Genomic DNA, 12,703 nt, shown 5'->3' on the forward strand with positions numbered 1-12,703 from the left:
CCACCCCAATGACACAGGGCGTCATTCCCTTTCTTGGAATCTTTGTCGATGACCTAACTCTGCTGCAGAAGTGGACGCAGAATAATGTGGCTGTGAGTGAGCCTAGGGCTGGCACACTGGGGACCAGAATCCTAAGGCTGGGGGGAGACATTCCTGGATGGAGCCCTGAGAACTCAGCACTCAGCAAAACTGCTCCCAGGCAGCCCTGTGAGCTGGGGTATCAGGCCCGACGTCAGCCTCCAGTCCCTGCTCCCAAGGCAGAAGCTGCAGAGCTGCCTGACTGCTGAGCTGCCCGAGGGTCTGGCTGAGCTGGACTCAGCCTCTCCCTCAGGTGCTGCCCACGGGAGGAGTTGAAATTGGCCCCTCCACACTCAGGCAGCTCCCATGTGGCTCCAAACTCTCTTTGTGTGCAAGGAGATTTTGTGTGCCCCTACTTGTCATGAGGAAGTGTTGGGTCACAGGGCCCCTGAGCATCAGCCCGCACGCTCCCTTCATCACAACCCACAGCGTGATGTGGGTGCAAGTGCCTTGTGCGCAGGTCCCCTGGCCAGTGAGCCTGGATGACACGCAGCAAGGGAGCCCAAGGAGGGGGGAGTCATGGCTGGGGGGCCTCTCTCCCGGGCATTGGCTGTGCCTTGCACGGAAATGTGCTCAACATAACAAAAAGGGGAAGGTGGGCAACTGGGGGCCTCTCTCTGGGGAAGCACAACATGTGGAAGTCAGAGACTGCCCTGGGAGGACATTCCCTGGCTGCATCCTCCACATCGTAGATTTCCTGGGAGGGTTTGACGTCAGGGAAGGGGCAGTCCACCCCATGAAACGTGCAGGATGGGAATGAAAACCAACTCCTGGAGAAAGGCAGTTGACATCCAACTCTGAGGACAGACTGGGCCTTCAGAGGATGGGAGGGGAGAAGGGAACCACTCCAGAGAAAGGCGCCAGAGATCGGCCCCTTGCCCTCCCCAGCATGGCCCCTTCAGAATCTTCCCCCCGGCCCAGTCAGCATCCATCCTTCTCTCTGGCTCCAGGCCTTCAAGATCATCCAGCAGCTGCAGTTGCTGCAGGTGACTGCCAATAATTTCTGTTTTCAACCGGACAGAGACTTTCAGTCCTGGTTCCAAACCATGAAGCCACTGGACCAGTACAATATGTGAGTGCCTGCAAACGTTGGCGGAGGGTAGGGGGACCTTTGTGCATCCCTGCTCAGGACTCTGTCTGGTGGCCAGCTGCAAAGAGCCTGTGGCCGTGGTTCCCTGGTCACCAACAGTCCCTGGGGCATGGTGACTGCTGAGCGCCGGGTGTCCAAGCCTGCCAGGCAGACCCTGGGCGGGGGACCTGAATTTTGTTCCTGGTGGCCTCATAGCTGCCTCTCTGTCCTGCAGCCACAACTTCTCCTGGGAGCTGGAGCCACCATTTCAATAGGCCAAAACAACATCAAGGCCAAGGAGACCTGTCCTGGGACTGTGTCCACATTTGAGCTACTTTTATTTACTCTCCCCTGCCACTCCCTTACACCCCCCTGGAATCCTGTTCATTTACTCCGCCCTGACACTCCCTTTTCCTGTCATCTATATCCCTTATTCCTTGCTCCTCATCCCTGGCTTTCACTTAAATAAATGCATGTTCCATATTGTTATCAGTTTTCTTCATGATTTTTCTCTATAGCTGTCGTGGCTAGTCTGTATCATTTTGAGAGTGTGCTCTGTGAACGCATGGATGCCACAGACATGAAACTCTTCATGATCTGAGGCTGTCGCTTATCTATGTGAACTCAAGGGAGCTGTGTGGAGCTCCATCTCTCCTGTATAGAGTTTCTGCAAAGACCACCTCATGAATGACATCTGGAGGATTGTCTCCTATCTGCTTTCAAAAGGCTTCCTAATTCTTTTTGTCCTTCTACACTTCGTGGCATGGATTTAGCACACTTCCAAACTGACTTCGTGCCACCAGTTTCACCCTGATACCAACACCGGACAAAACACAACTTGATCTTTACTACTAAAGGTGGATGTGTTTCACCACAAAGGTCTTCATCCTCATTCTCCACTCATGCTGGCTGAGCAGGGGGAGGAAGAGGAGAGGTTGGTCCAGCTGAAAAGGGTGGCTGGCAAAAGGGGTGCATGTAGGTTTCTCTATGGTGGTAGAGTTTGTCCTGCCGACTCCACTCAGGAGACGCAGACGGCCTGAAGGGTTATGAAAATGCCAGAACAGATGTGTTTTTTAGAGTTCAGTTGTCATAGAACAATAGACTTGGACGAGATGACCATCAATAACAGCTTAATTGGTGCTGCCCAAGCCACATTTTCTGGACCCGAGGACCATCCTACACTATCGTGGCTCAGATGGTCTGGATTAGACTAGTAGTAATTTCTTTTCTACTCCTATTGATTAGTTTGCTAGCAGCAGCACTACCCTAAACTTACACTACCTGGTGTTTCTCACTAGCTCCTCCATGTGCTTGAAGCATCTTCTGTTATCATTTGACTTTAGAGTACTAATGATTTTAATTCCTCCTCACCACAATTTGAGGGAATGTGTGTTGGAGAAACTTCACTTTTGATAAAAAAAAATTTAGATTCTCTAAAGAAGGTTTTAGTCTCCTTCCTCGTGGTAGTGTTGGAGGAGAGTACATACTCCCGTGGTTTGTTCTGTTTCTTCCTTCTAGTTTTTTCTGAAATGTGTAATGGAAGGTAATGGTAAGGCGGGATTCTAGCACCAGACTCTCCGGATTCTCTCCCAGCTCTGTGACTTACTCTTTGTGAGTCTTCGGGAATATTATTTAAGCAATGGCTCCTTTGCCTTCACTATGAAATGAAGATTGTGTTAATAAAATTGCTGTGGGCATTAAAAGGGTTTGTATTTGTAAAGTGCTTTATAATGCGGTTGGCACATTGTGTCACCCTTATAATTACATACAGTCATACAAGCAGTTCTCATTTAAAATTTGTGGTTGTTAAGTAGTAATGTTGTTTTAAAAATATGAGTCCTATTTTTCAGCTCAGAGAGGCTTAAGAATAGATTCTTTAAAAACGGGAGAGGCTTTTTTGGCTCAAGGAGTAGGGTGCTGGCCCCACATAATGGTATGGCAGCTTCAAACCAGGGCCTGGCTAAAAACTGCAAGAAATAAATAAAGAAAGAAATAAAAATAAAAAAGTGAGAGGCTTCAGGTGAGACAAAGATTTGGCTGGGCACAATAGCTCATGGTTGTCATCCTAGCATGCTGGGAGGCTGAGGTGGGTGGATTGCCTGAGCTGGGGAGGTGGAGACCGGTCTGAGCAAGATGGAGACCTTGTCTCTATGGAAAATAGAAAAATTAGATGGGCAAATGGTAGGTACCTGTAGTCACAGCTATTGGGGAGGCTGAGGCAAGGGGATCAGATCATTGAAGCCCAGGAGTTAGGGGTTGCTGTGAGCTCTGACACCACAGCACTGTAGCCTGGGGCAACCATGTGAGACTGTCTAAAAAACAAGAAAACCTACAGACGTGTGCCATCCTCAGTGCACCACCCCATGCATTCTTTTCACTTGCCACCTCTTCCCTAGCACAGCTTAGCGGCTACCCCAGAACTTATGGCCATGTCAAAGCCTATGCAATCTTTCAGTTTAGTTGACCTCGTGGCTACAGGTACCACCCCTGCTTTACCTTGTGAAATAATCAGAATCCCACTAGTGCTTTCCTAGGGGGCACTGCCGCTCACCTCTTGCAGCAAAATTATCGCTGAGTTTTCAAATGAAGGAAAAACCCCCACAAGTTTGTGCCTATGTAACCAACAAAACTTCTAAACGGTGCATCAAAGACCAGGGGGCCTCAGTGTGTACATGCAGTTGGGTCCAAAGACGCTTGAGGAGCTATACAGTGGTTGCTGTGAAAAGGGAGCTTAACTTTAAGGTTGTATACTGTGGTGCATTGAGCATTTCAAACCCACTACAGTAACATCAGTTTTGTTTTGTTTTGTTTTGTTTTTTATTCAGTGAATTATACAACATCCCTCACAGGAATCAGCAGGAATGGAAGACAAAGAGTTCCTAAGACAACATTCAACACACACATAACTTTTTAGAAGCGTCATTGCGTATAAGGTTTTTTAGAAAATATTTCACTTGCTCCTTTCCTCTGTTTTTTAAAAAGTCATTTGTAATGGCCATTTTCTCACCCCTCTGTTTTCATAAGTGCCAATTGTAAGGTTGTTGTAAAGGTTCCTTCTTGTAAATATTTCTGACAATAGTGGCTATCAATGATCTCTAATCTTATCTCATCGATGATTCAACTAACGCACTGTAAGGAAATCTGTGACAGAGACCTCAGGACACAAGAAATTTGAAATTATTTTATTTTATGGAATATTGCAATTGTATGAATTTGAATATCTAGAGGAATGCACACATAAGGTTAGCCAAAGAGAGAAATATCACAATCATATTGTTATTTCGGATACAAAGAGCCAATGGGCTGGAAGTGAAATGGTTCCCCAAAGAAAGCAAACAATGGACAAGACTCCCAGAATTAGAAATGAGAATTATTTTATTAGTACTAAAATAAATTGCTTGTAAGTCAAATCCATGTACTTTAGTTTAGATACGTCTTCATATCCTCAGATAGGAGAGCACCGTTATGCAGGAAGGACGCACTTCGTGATATTTCTCGATAATAATCGTGTTAACCACCTATCCTAGTGTGACCCAACTAATGTAAAATAAAAGCTAAAGCATATGGGTTATACTCTAAAAGCAACCCTATTTCCTAGGCTTCACTAGGACCTTGGCTAGGTCCTTTACCCTCCACTTTTATGTTCTTTTTTTTGAGACAGAGCCTCAAGCTGTCACCCTGGGTAGAGTATGCCTCAACATCGGCTCATGAATCTGTAAAAATGTGCCACCCTCACAAAAGATGTCAACAGTACGGGAAACTGTTCTGGGGGGACAGAGGTAGAAGGGACATCTTTACTTTGAGTTAGCCTACAACTATAAACCTAAATTCTAGTTGGAAAAAAATCTAGTAATTTAAAACAAAATCATACCTGGAAACCAATCCAGGAAAAAAATTGTTTTATTTGCTTTGGTTTACAAGAAGATAGTGTAAACCGTTTTTTAGTGCTCAAAGTAGTACGTTATAAATTTATCAAATCAACAAGAACTATTACTCAATAAAAGCACACATCTTGTATCCTGTTTGGCTCTATAAGGCACTTGTGGGGAGGTCAGGACAAAGGTGCGTGTGCAGCTAGCTGAGCGCAGCAAAGGGAAAAGAGCAGGCTGCTTACCCTCCTGGAGCATCATGGCACCCCTTCCCCTGTAGAAAGGGACACTGACACCAACTGGGGAGGACTGAATGAGATGACATTTCCAAAGTGCCCAGCACAGTGCCCGGTACACAGTATAAGCTTGAGGAATGCTAGCTTCTATGATTTTTCATATTAGGATTATATCAGACTCCTAACAGGGTGTGCATGTTTAATCAACCTATATGACCATTAGGTTATTTTTACTTCAAGGATACAGAATGTACCCCACTCCCCCATCTGTAGAAAGTGCCACGGCAGCTCTGAAATGGAAGCTTAGTTCTTCCAACACAGGGATACGAGGAAGAGGGCGGGACTGGACGGAATGGTCAAGGATGTCAACTCCGTCATGTGTCTTGAGGATCAAGTACTTCAGAAAGGGCTGCGGGTGAGGGGATCTGAGCTGGGGTATCCCTATCCCAGCAGCCACGGCAATCTTGTGAAATGCACCCTGACAAACCTAAAGATCTGCAAGAAAGAAAGGGTCTCTGGATTACAGTCGACCAGCTTGGCCTGAAGCCATGGTTTAGCTGACACAGCTTGGACCCACTCGTGCCAAACACTTTCTGTCAGCAGCAGGCCCTGAGTGAGTGAGTCCCAGAGCGATGACACAGCAGTGCGCAGGATCAGAAAGCATTCGAGCAGCCCCCTAGACCAGGACAGGAGGCCAATGTAGGTCCCTCTGCAAATTCCACCCCATCCAGCCACCCCCTCTGACAGTCGGGAAGGCAGGTTTGGAATTCACCTGGTGACCATGCTGTCTTAGACCGAATGGAAGACTAATCAAGCTTGGGACTGACGGGACCGAGGCCTTAAAGGAAAACTCAGGAGGTGGGAGAAGGATGAGATGCTCGGCCTGGGCCTTCCCTGCAACCCCAGGCTGGGACGTGGAGGATGACCCATGCACCACACACCCAGGGGAACCTGCTCTAGCTCCATCCTGGGCATTAAAGGGTTTCCTTTTCACCCTTACAGACGCATACTAGTAGGGTAGGGGTCAAGGACAGCTCGTTTTCGCATGTCCCTGGACTATCCCCGCTTTGGTTTGCAACTGTTTTAAGGCTACATTTAGATGCCCATAGGGGTTCAATGAATGCATTTCCCTGCGAGGCTACTATTGACAGGAATACTTTAATATATACTCTCTATATGACAAGGATTAATACGGTTACAAATAGTAGGATACTTATCATTTTCAAAAGTCTTAAAAAGTAACAACAGATATATGCACGCATTGTTCTTGTCTATGGCAAATAACTGGCTAACCAGCTGTGCACTAGGCAGTGTGCAGCGCACCTCCAAAGCCACTAGGCTCCACTGGCCCAATGGCCCTTCAAGCCCACTTCAGTCAGATGGCAACAGCTTCACAACCTGCTGCTCCTAATGCTCACTCCTTGGGGTGCTAAACCAGCTGTGCACTAGGCAGTGTGCAGCGCACCTCCAAAGCCACTAGGCTCCACTGGCCCAATGGCCCTTCAAGCCCACTTCAGTCAGATGGCAACAGCTTCACAACCTGCTGCTCCTAATGCTCACTCCTTGGGGTGCTAAGCTGCTCGGCATGCAGTTGGGCCTCCGTGAGCCCTAGAATTCTAACACCCACCATACTCTTCCCACTCTTTCCCTGTCTAAGCTCATATTATGCATTTCTTTGAATTTATTTATTTATTTATTTTTTTTTTTTTGAGACAGAGTCTCACTATGTCACCCTTGGTAGAATGCTGTGGAGGTACACGGCTCACAGCAACCTCAAACTCTTGGGCTTAGGCGATTCTCTTGCCTCAGCCGCCCAAGTAGCTGGGTTTACAGGTGCCTGCCACGCCCTGCTATTTTTTGTTGTTGCATTTGTCATTGTTGATTCTAGCTGGTCCCGGCTGGATTCAAATCCTCTAGCCTTGGTATATGTGGCTGACCGGTACCCTACTCACTGAGCTATGGGTGCTGCCAGATTTCTTTGAATTTTTTTGGGCTAGTTTAAGAGTATAGATTCTAGCATTACAGAGACTTAGCTTAATCATTTACCCACTACTTGACTTTGGATAAATAAACAGGTTCTCAATCATCTAACTCATCTGTAAAATTGGAGGTAATTTCTAAATAAGAAAATAAGAAAACTAAAATAGGAAGAGACAGAATCCAGGCCTGTGAAATCAGGCGGCCTTGCCTCCCTTGACCTGGCATCTTGTCATGAGAGGGCCTGCCTTACTTATCCATCCTGTAGGCCTGTGACACAGTGAACGGGGTCTATGAACTTGAAATGGGATTATTTATTCTTACTCTGCCTCATTCTATCAAGGGCTTGATGTTGCCTGAAATTAAATTTAACAACATACACTTTACCTACAAGTGGGTATTCTGAAGTAAGCAGAAGGATAAAAAATAAAATTTTCATATTTGGTATTTATTTTTCCTTCTTTTTATTGGGACCTAGAATATCATTGTCATTGTAGGTATGATTTTAAATAAAAATAAGAAGATGTTAGGGAAGTTGTGTGTGTGTGTGTGTGTGTGTGTGTTAGAGGGAGAGTGCAAATCACACACCTTGTCCTTGGGCTGCTGTCCTGTGTCACAGCAAAGGCACAATCAATGGATCTTTGATCAGCAAACAGGGTGGTGACAGGTACCCTTTGTTCGCTGTTGTTGGTGATTATTGACAAGCTGGTAATGATCATCCTGTGCTATGTCACTCACACTGAGGCCATTAGCATCATTTAAAGGTTAAAAACAAATTCTTTTAAAAGGCAGAATTTCTTAGAAGTCAGGAAAGCCTCAGATTTTTTTTTAACCCAGTTCACACTATATATTAGGGAAAACTGGATCCTGGAATCAGGATTTTGGTCCTTCCCTTACGCCTCACATTAAAATAATATTTAACCTTTCCTGATTTAAATTTTTGGCAGCCAAACCGTGAGTCAAAATTCTCCCAATAAACAAACAAAAAGGGGATCCTGAAAGCTTTTTATGTCTCGAGGAGTACAAGGCAGAAAGTAAGCACAAACCCAAGGCAGATCTGTAGCAAATGACAGCAGAATTATACTTACTCTGTGACACTCTCACTAGCTCAGTCACACTGAAAACACCTGATGTGACAAAACTGTCCTGGAAGCCCAAATGTCCTGGGGAAACAAAAACAAAAGAAAACAAAGTGTCATACATAGAAGAACATTTGACAACAGAACTCTAAATATTAGTTTCGTTATGATTAAAAAGTGTGACTCCTCATCTCACTCTGTGCTCCGCTCCGGGCTTACGTAGGAGGACACAGTCATTTAGCTATGGAGAGAGTTTTCTGGTTAGAATCTGGAGGTTGTGGAAAGCTATGACAACACCTACTAGCTGATTTTTGAAAAGGTTAAAAAAAATCCAACAGGAAAGCTGAAACAAAAGACAATTAAAAATAAATGGTTACCTTGGGTGACCTCTGAGACCTTAACCTTTGGATGAAAACAGCATACCCAAGAATCAGCCAGAAGAGCTAAATTCCATAATAGTTTTTAAATATTATTCTTTAAAAAAAATCTGATCTGGATTAGTTATCCATTTATTTAACTCAAATAAGATTTAAAGATAGAGCGGCACCTGTGGCTCAAAGGAATAGGGTGCCTGCCCCTTATACTGGAGGTGGCAGGTTCAAACCCAGCCCCAGCCAAAAAGTGCAAAAAAGAAAAGATTTAAAGATGTTCCCTTCATTTCTAAAGGCACCACAGGGTCAATTTTTAAAAAGCTGGAATAGAGAAAAGCAAGCCCCAAACCCATAAAACATGAAAAAAATTCTCTTGAGCACAAATAAAAATCGAGCTTTTTTTTATACATACAAAAGTTTTTTATTATTGGTTAATTTTTTTTGAAGAAGGATAAATTAATCAGTGGTTCAAAAATTCTTTAATTTTTGAACTCTATGCTTCATTTCAGCTAGATATAACTAATTTTCCTTAAGATATTTGATATTACATCTATTACCAAACACTCATTTAATTTTATGATATACTTAGAAACCTAAAACTTGACAAATGGCTGGAAATTCATACTCTATGGTATGTAGTTTCCCTCTCTGCCTCTAAAAACTTTCTGATTCTGTGAGTTCCACAGAGGCAGATTCTAGTTGAGAGACCTACCTCATGTCAGCTTAATCTTTGCTGGCTTTAAAATTTTAGGGGAGAGGAAGTTGTTGGCTGAAGGGATTTTTGAAATAACTATTCTTTGTCATAAAAAAAAAAAACCTTTAAGAAATACAATATAAGAAAGTAGGCCAATCTTAATACACATATTACAATCTATAAATAAAATATATGTTTTTGCTGAAAGCTAGTTTTGATATACTATTAAGGGGAAGTAAGTTTCGCTGAGGTACAGAATATCTATTAAATGTCATGTACATAAACCCATGTAAAACATTACCATGTTTGGGGGACTATAAATAGACCTACAAATTATTTGCCTTCTTTTGTTTACACTGGATTTTTTTCATAAGAAAGATTTTTACTGAGATTTAAAAGAAATTTTTTCAGTTGACGTTTATATGAAATACAATCTATAGTATTTTAGATGAAACAGTTCTAAGTTTTGAAATGCAGAATTATTGTCAACTGCTTTTTGAAATAAAATGTAAAATTTTCAACTTAAATATACTTAATAAATTTCATTATTTATAAAAGTAGATCTTCCATTGGATACTGCAAACCCATGACTACATATCCACTGAAAAGAAAAAAGTCATTTTACCATAAAGACATTTGCACTTGAATGCAACAGAACAATTCACAATCCCAAAGACGTCAGAACAACCCAAGTGCCCGACGACCCGTGAATGGACTAATAAACTGTGGCACATGTACACTGTGGAATACTATTCAGCCACAAAAAGAAGGGAAGATTGTGCACCTTTTATAACCTGGAAGGAACTGCAGGACATTCTCCAAATTAGGAGGGAGTTAAGAAACACAGCAATGAAAAATCAAGCATCGCATATACTTGATTATTAAGTCCAAACCAGTAAATTAACACTACAGGCTACAGGAGAGAAAAACTCAATTAAATTCAAGAAGGGGATGGGGCTCAGTGAGTTCCCATCGTAAGGGCACAAGGTAAGGGTATACCGCATACTTCCTGGGTAAAGGACGCAACTTCAACTCGTACTTTACCTTATAAACACAAATAGTGTAACCTAACTGTATGTACCCTCATAGTAACCTGAAATTAGAAAGAAAGAAAAGAAAAATTTCACCTTTCAAAAACGAAAAAAATTTCACCACCCACACCCAGGCATTTACTTGGTTTTTATAAGTGCCTAAGGTGCTATTTCTTGGATTAAGAAAACTGAAAAGTAAAAAAATTAATAAATAAAATAAAAATTCGCTAATGAGGTCTTGGCAAAACAAACCGTGACATTTTTTTTCTTATTGGGACACAGTAAACATCACATTTATCCCACAGATCATAACAAAGGAAATCCAAACACAACGTACGTTAAGGGTGACTTGAAACGCTCAGAACAGTAACAAGGAAATCCAGCCGAGGAGGAAAATCTGGGTGGCTCTCCAGCTCGCGCCCTCTCTGTCTTTATAACTTCACTTGCGAGCTGACACTTGTTTCAGTTCCAATCTTTGAAATTCCTTATTTTGAGGATGAACTGACCTGAATTTCTGTTCAGTGAAGGCAGGACACACACGCGCTTTAATCCTACTGCTACACATACGCGCACACACAGGAAAAGGCGGAATAAAGCTAAACGTGTCTTTATTTATAAAATACTCATTACAAAATCTTTACAAAACACTTCTCTATGCGTCAATATGTAAATACAAAAATATTAAAAATATAAAATAATATAAAATACACATGTATGAGTTTGTTAATTTTTCCTATTAATGGCAAACTTGGGGACACCCTATATTTTGAAGACTCAGTTGAATTTGGTACAGGGACTTGGCAAGGGGAAGGACCTCTGTATTCACCCTCTCCTGGCTGCCCCCTTTCTGCTGTCCCCCTCTTAAATGTTGGTGTTCCCAGGGTCTGTGCCCGCCACTCGGTGTATGCGCGCCCGCGCGTATTTCCTAAGCTATTTATCTACGTCATCAGCTACCAGTCTAGACTGTAATATTTATATGAGAACTAGAATGCTTGCTTTGCTCACCACGGTATCCTTAAGGCCTGAAACAAAGCAGAATAAGGAGATGGATGAGTCTACAGGCTAATGTCTCTCAAATTCTTTTATGTTTTGCCAACAACTTTCTTCTGAATTCCAAACCCATAAATCTAAATATCTGTTGGACATTCTATGCAGATAGCCCACGGTATTCTCACACTCAACATATCCAAAGCTGAACTCATTTTCTTCCCTCCCCCAACCTGTACTTACTCTTTTGAATTCCCTATGTCAACGAACCATCCACCATTCGTCCAGTTTTCCATGTGTTAGTGTCACCCTGAACTCCTCCTCTTACAATGACCCACATCCAGCTACTCCCTGCTGACTCTGTGGCCCTGGACTCCACGTGTGTCTCCACCTCCCTCCAACAGGCAGGGCTCAGGGTCTTCCCATTCAACCCCAACTTGATGGAAATACCTCCTACCTATGTCTCTATCATCAGTCTTGGCTTCCTTTCCAATCTACTCTCCACTCTTCAGCTGGAGCTATCTAATCGGCAAATCTGAAGATTCATTCGTTTATTCAACAAATATTTACCAAACACCTACTATACGCCAGACATCATGCTAGGGGCTTGAGACACAGTCTCTACCAGCACTGCTTACAGTTTACAAGTAGAGACAACTGAAACCAGGTAAGACAAATAAATTATTTTTTAAATTATCAATGGTATAAATGGCAAGAATAAAACAGGTAGCATAGCAAAAGCTTCGTAAAGGACAGTCAGGGAAGGTCCACTTAAGACCCGATATCCGAAGATCTCAAGGAGCCAGCCAGGAAGAGGAGAGGGAAGCTCTTCAGCAGAGGGGTTAACCTGTGCAGGAGCTCTGAGGTAGGAAGGAATAAGGAGTTGGAGAGATGGAGATAAATCCAAGGTGCTTGCAGCCCGCTGCCCTATCAGTGCATTCAGGGTACAGCGAGAACTCTCACACATGGTCTGGGACCTGGAGACAGCCTCTGTTTTGTTCCCCAAGTTCATCTTTTGTCACCTGTCTCTTACTTCTGGCCCTACTCTTCAGCCTAAGGGAACGACATGCTCCTCCCTGGACCTGGTCCCCCATCCCGATTCTGCTCCTTCTTCTTGAAATGTCCATTCTTCCTGCTCTTTGCTTGGCCATCCCCTTACCTGTCCTTGGAGTCTCAGCTTTGTTGTCATTTCTGTCAAAAGTGTTCCCTGGCCGCCCCACCCTGGAAAGACCCCTTTCTCTTTTCTCAATATTGACAGCACGTACTAGCTACAGCTCGGACCTGGGACTTAGCACACTGAATTTGTAATCTT

Source organism: Nycticebus coucang, chromosome 13 (assembly GCF_027406575.1).
Source record: "Nycticebus coucang isolate mNycCou1 chromosome 13, mNycCou1.pri, whole genome shotgun sequence".
NCBI classification, from domain to species: Eukaryota; Metazoa; Chordata; class Mammalia; order Primates; family Lorisidae; genus Nycticebus; species Nycticebus coucang.